Consider the following 5,348-nt stretch of genomic DNA (forward strand, 5'->3'; position numbering starts at 1 on the left):
TGCCTCCTGGTAGTACTGGAACTAAATGACACAATTTCTGAATTGCAGGAGTCATAAGCCTCATCAGGGAAGCCATAAATCCCTTAAAGTGGCTAACTGGTCTTAAATTGGCAGGGTAGCCTTGCACAAGCCTTATCAACTGGTCACTCCCAGGACTAAGGGAGACTGTTTATGGAGCCAACCGTCTCCTTTAGTGCCCTAAGACAGCTCACATCCCTGAGAAAATAATCTTGGGAGAGAGACCCTCTATCACCCAAGGACACCAGACCCTGGCACCAAGTTAACTCCTGCAGCTGTGTTCAACAGAGTTCCTATATAAGTCCAAACTGCTCCTCCCTTCAATGCAGAGGCTTTATTTCCTTGGTAAGGCGGCTGTCCTTTGCTGTGATTTCTGAATAAAGGAACGCATTCCCTGCCTGTTGAAGGTCTGGCTCTGACTCATTTCTAATCTCAAAGCTCCTTCCTTTTTCTGGTCTCCTAAATCTAATACTAAAAAAAGGCTTCTGCTATCATGCTGGGAGTGTCCATGAAGGCTTTATCTTCCTGCATCCATCTCCCAAAGTGCTGGGATTTACAGGTATGCACAGTCAAACCTGTATTGGACCTCTTTCTTAGCAGCAGTTACTAGAAAGGACTTTACAATTTTAACTATGTATCTCTTACCATTCAGTACTTTTTCAAGGGTCTCAGAGGCACACCTTTCAAGAAGGGCAAAGCCTTTGTTTCTCTGAGTTGCTGTAGGTTATCTATGGTATATAAAATGCAGTATTACTGGCCTAAGATCATCTACACCGACTAGGCTGTAATTTTAAGTTCTCTGATTATGGCACATGGACGCTCCTTCTTTTAAAATATCGAAATTACGTCTGTATAACTAGGAACAGACCAAAGCACATTCCACTATTGTTTGTAGTTACTAAAACGTTTCTACCACTTTATCTTTGACATGATCTACCTAAGACCTAATTTTAGGCCTTTCTCTGGGACAAAACTATTCCAATCTTGCTGCAAAATGGACCTCTGCTTTTATCTAATTTCCAGTTAATACCTGTTATAAAATTGGTACTGGCACAGAATTTTAAGCTTGCTGAGCTTTAAAAAGACTAACATTCATGGTATCCACTACATAGCTATATTTTTTAAATTACAAACTACTTCCTTCACGCCCCAGTAAATCTCAAACCTAAAAAGGCCCAGCCTTCTTTACTTTTCCCCTTTTCTTTATCCTGGTCAAATGGCTTCCTTCCCTCCCCTTCTTCCCACGTTTACAGTGGGACAGAGTAAGAAGGGATTAAGGGACTCCCTTTCCTAGTCTAAACCCTGCCCGGCAGAAAGGTCAACCAAGAATATCACTAACTTGAGACCTTCAGCAAGCTCCTGAAGTTTAGGGGAAAAGTGAATCTGGCTGGAAAAGGCGGGACTTCCGGAGCCGTGGGAGCAGTTAGGGGAGCCCCAGGAGCGCCGGGAGAGGAAGGCCTGGGTGAGTGCAGAGCAGGACGCCTAGAGGAGCGGCGGGGGAGCTGGCTGAACCCCTGGGAGCGGAAGCGGGCTGAGGCCGAGAGAGGAAGCCGGGGCCAGAAAGGTGCGCGGAGCGGAAGAGGGTCGCGCGGAGCGGAAGCGAGACCGCAGAAGGTGGAGTACGGGGAGTGGAAGAGGGTCTCGGGAAAGCGGAAGGGGTAGCGAGGTGTGTGGACGGCCGGCCGTCAGGCTCCGCCCTGGAAAAGCCCTAGACTGTCGAATAGGGAGATGAGGAGCGCCTTTCCCCGTGAACCGCGAGCGCAGGAGCGCAGGGCCGCGCCTTGAGTTACCGGGCAGGCGCACTGCCCTCTACTGGCGCGGGAAGGCAGTGCCGGCCACCGGAGGGCTCCCGAGGTGCTGAAGGGCGGTGGGAAAAGATGCTTATGAGTTTTTCAGAGAACATGTAAATACAGCGGCGTTAACATTTTCAAAGGACAAGGTGGCTTGATTTTGGTGCACAAAATGAATTTCTGAATACTTTCGAATTCCCATGAAAACTTAATGCTCCTTGGGAGAGCCGTAATAGTCGTACACTTGTGTACTCAATTATCTTGCGAATTTGAAACATTTCCTATGTATTTGGTGCAGCCAACTTTCCAAAAACGAAAGAGCAACCCAACCTTTGGCATGTGTTAGTTAGATATATTCCCACTCTCGGGCTCCTTCTCCCAGGCCCTGTTATTTACCAAATCACAGATGAGTTTCTGGCTGAAAAGATTTCCCAAGAGGTCGTCTAAATCAATACTTTTATCTTAGCTTAATGTGATTCCATAATGTGTTACCCTCTAATGTGCTCTGGGTGCTACAGGAATTGAGACATGGGCAAGATAATAGAAGACTGCTTTGACGAATTAGGGCTTTGTTGATACGAGACTGGGGCATAGAGAGATTTAATTGTGAAATCTGCTGAGGGGGAAGAGGCGTGGCTACTGATAGGGTTCAGATCCAGGTGACCCCAGACCTAGAAACCATAAGGCCTCTAAGAGGAACTGAGTCTACCCAGCCACCTGCAAGTTAATAAAAACAGCTCTGGGAAAATTAATGACCAACGTATTGTGATCACCGGAGCATGCTCCACAGGCTAACAAACAGGTTTCCCAAACCCTTAGGTGTAATTAATTCCAGGACCCCTGTAATTATAGAAAAACATGTTTTACAGTAGATGTTTTCCTTGATAAGCTTCATCAGGTACAGACCCCTACACCCTCCAGGAGCAAGCAGCCCCTCAAAACAGTCCCAGGCAGCAGAAAAATATTCTTTTTTTTTTTTGGCATTCTACCCTTTTATAAGCTACCCCCCTGCAGCCATTAGGCGGCTAGTTCTTCCTCACACCAGCCCTGCCAAACCCAATGAAACGCTCTCTTTGCCAGAGTCCCTCTTTGTTTCTGTTTCGTGGCGATCCTGACCCCCACCACCTTTTTATCTAACAGCTACAAAATAGTTTTTGTCTTGATATCTTATTGGTCTCTTACTTGAAAAATGATCAGCTCATGACCAATTGGGATGCATAGAGTGATCATCATCCTAGTAAGGGAAACCTGCTTGTAAGAAAGCATGTAGCTGAAAAGGGATGTTAGAAGAATGAACTGGATAAATGCTGAGTTGGCCAGCAATCAGATTCGTAAACCTGTGTATAGAATTTGTTTTAAGAAAACTATGATTGAAGATTACTATTTGGAAGCATAATTTTAAGTGCTCCAAATGCCTTGTTGGCAGCTAAATTTGGTAGCGCAATATGCCAAAAGTAGTTAGGATAGTGAGGGTATTGATGACATAGATGGTGATAGTGCAGATGAGATTTTATGTAGCCTACCAAGTTAGAGGAGATGACTTGGAATTACTCTCTGAAATAACAAAAAAACATAACAGAGAGGTCATATGTGCTGATATTTGAAACGATAGAAAACAAGGATTTGAGGAAATGAATGTTATTCGTTTTCACTGGGTGTGGGTGGCATGTAATGAAACTTGAAAGGGAGTTGATTAATCTAAAGTTGAAAACTTGAGAAACAGGTTACATATTCCAGTCTAAAGTCCCTTTTGGATTTCCTTTGTTTACTACCTTAAACTAATTTCTTATTAAATACAAAGTTGTATTAGATTCTGGATTTAAGACCCTTTAATAGAACAACTATAGTATAGAAATTGAAGAGTGAAACCTTTGGTGTCAGATGGCCAGAAGGATATCCTTCCTTTCATCCTGTGAGCTTGCTCAGCTGGCCTAGTATGTTTTGTACTAGTACACCCAAGCAGCCTGTATGACAAATTTTAGAGGTCTGTGCCTCTAAATGAAATGCCTTAGAACATTTTTATTGTCTTGTGTTGATGATAGCAAAGTAAATACAGATTATTTACTTGCTTCTATGACAGCACCTGAATCTTAAGTGCTATAAACTTGTATTTTCAGGTATTACCAGTGGTTCATTGATGTCTCTAATACCTTGTCCTCTCCTTAGCGCCTAAGACATTCTGTATTTTACTGTGCGAATTTAGAGTTGAGATGAGAGCATGTATGATAAACTGTTACCATTTTTTTTAGTATTGGGTTCCTAATGTTTCGGTCAGTGGTCTGGCAGGCTTAAATAGTATCCTTGAATTTTTCTGCTACTACTGCGGTACAGTTAAAGAATGTAGGATGAGAAGAGAAAAGAAAGAACAGTATTAGGAGAGGCATAGCATGAGGGAAGAATGAGAGAAAAAATATGAATTAATAGAAGAACGGATACATGGCATATTAGAAGGCTTTATTGAGGAAGTATGCATTTCACAGATCCAAGTTTCCTAATGTGGCAAAGTACTACTGTTACAGAAAGATCTAAGTGTTTAATGATTTAAAGATATGGGGACATAGATCTGATAGCATTCATATTAAGTGTGCTAGAGTTGTCAGATGTTGGATGGAGAGACAATGTATTTGACAGAGCAGAAAGACCCCTTATAAATGAAAGTAAAATATTGATTCTACTAACCTATAGTAAAAACTAAAAATGCTAATGGTTTTATAAGACTTTACGCCATATTTTATAGTTTAATTTCTTGGTCTTTTTCCTAAACAAAACATTATGAAAAACATAGATATTTAAATATCTATGTAACTCCTTATCAAGTTTCTTTATCATTTTTATTTAAAGATATGATCCGTGTGGACATCAAAACTTTTGCTCTAAATCAATGTTGTTAATTAGTCATCTCTTTATATTTGATCTTGCCCAGAGGCCCAGAGGCACATGCACAGAGCATATGTAACCCATGGGAAAACAAGCCTTGGCTTACTATGTTTGGCTCTGAAGCTATAGGTTACCCAGTTTTGTAAGTTGAGATAGTAAGTCATCTTGACAACTTATTTTTTTGTAAACCAGAAACAGGTCAACAGAACCCTGATATGTACTCTCTGTGGCTCTCTTACAGGGAGAGATTAAAGATAATTACAGGTTTCTTTTTCTAATATATGAAGGATAGTATGCAGAGCAAAATTGGCCAGTAGAGAGGAGAAGAGAGGACAGAATTAACCAGATCAAAGAAGCAGTACCAGTGGAAGCAGGCTCACATTATTGTCTTTTACAGAAACAAGATCACAGTCTTCCTTTGGAAAGGTAAGTGAGGAAGACAGAGATCAAGACTGGTCAATAAGAGCTGGGTGTGATGATTCATTCATACTTTGAATCTCAGCACTCGGGAGGCAGAAGCAGGCAAATTGCAGCCAGCCTGGTCTACATAGCAAGTTCCAGGCCAACTGGAGCTACAGGGAGACCCTGTCTCAAAAAGAAAGAGAGAGAGAAAAAGGGAGAGGGAGGGAGGGAGGGAGGGAGAGAGAGAGAGAGAGAGAGAGA

The 5,348-nt window shown here is 42.3% G+C and overlaps 1 protein-coding gene across 4 annotated transcripts in view; it reads left to right on the top strand.

Annotated features, from left to right (window-relative positions):
* The first annotated feature begins 1,458 nt into the window (after positions 1-1,458).
* The window catches only part of Echdc1 (ethylmalonyl-CoA decarboxylase 1), a 49,595-nt gene continuing 45,705 nt past the window's right edge, over positions 1,459-5,348 (top strand). Inside the window, exons 1-2 of one of the 4 annotated variants that reach the window (XM_008833594.3) lie at positions 1,459-1,632; positions 4,927-5,111. The gene's annotated coding sequence lies outside the window, so the exon portion shown is untranslated. The remainder of the gene's footprint in view (positions 1,633-4,926; positions 5,112-5,348) is intronic. The other 3 variants (XM_017798246.2, XM_029563714.1, XM_008833584.3) reach the window with 3 other exon arrangements.

This window comes from Nannospalax galili, unplaced genomic scaffold, assembly GCF_000622305.1.
Source record: "Nannospalax galili isolate Female #2095 unplaced genomic scaffold, S.galili_v1.0 scaffold831, whole genome shotgun sequence".
Taxonomy (NCBI): domain Eukaryota; kingdom Metazoa; phylum Chordata; class Mammalia; order Rodentia; family Spalacidae; genus Nannospalax; species Nannospalax galili.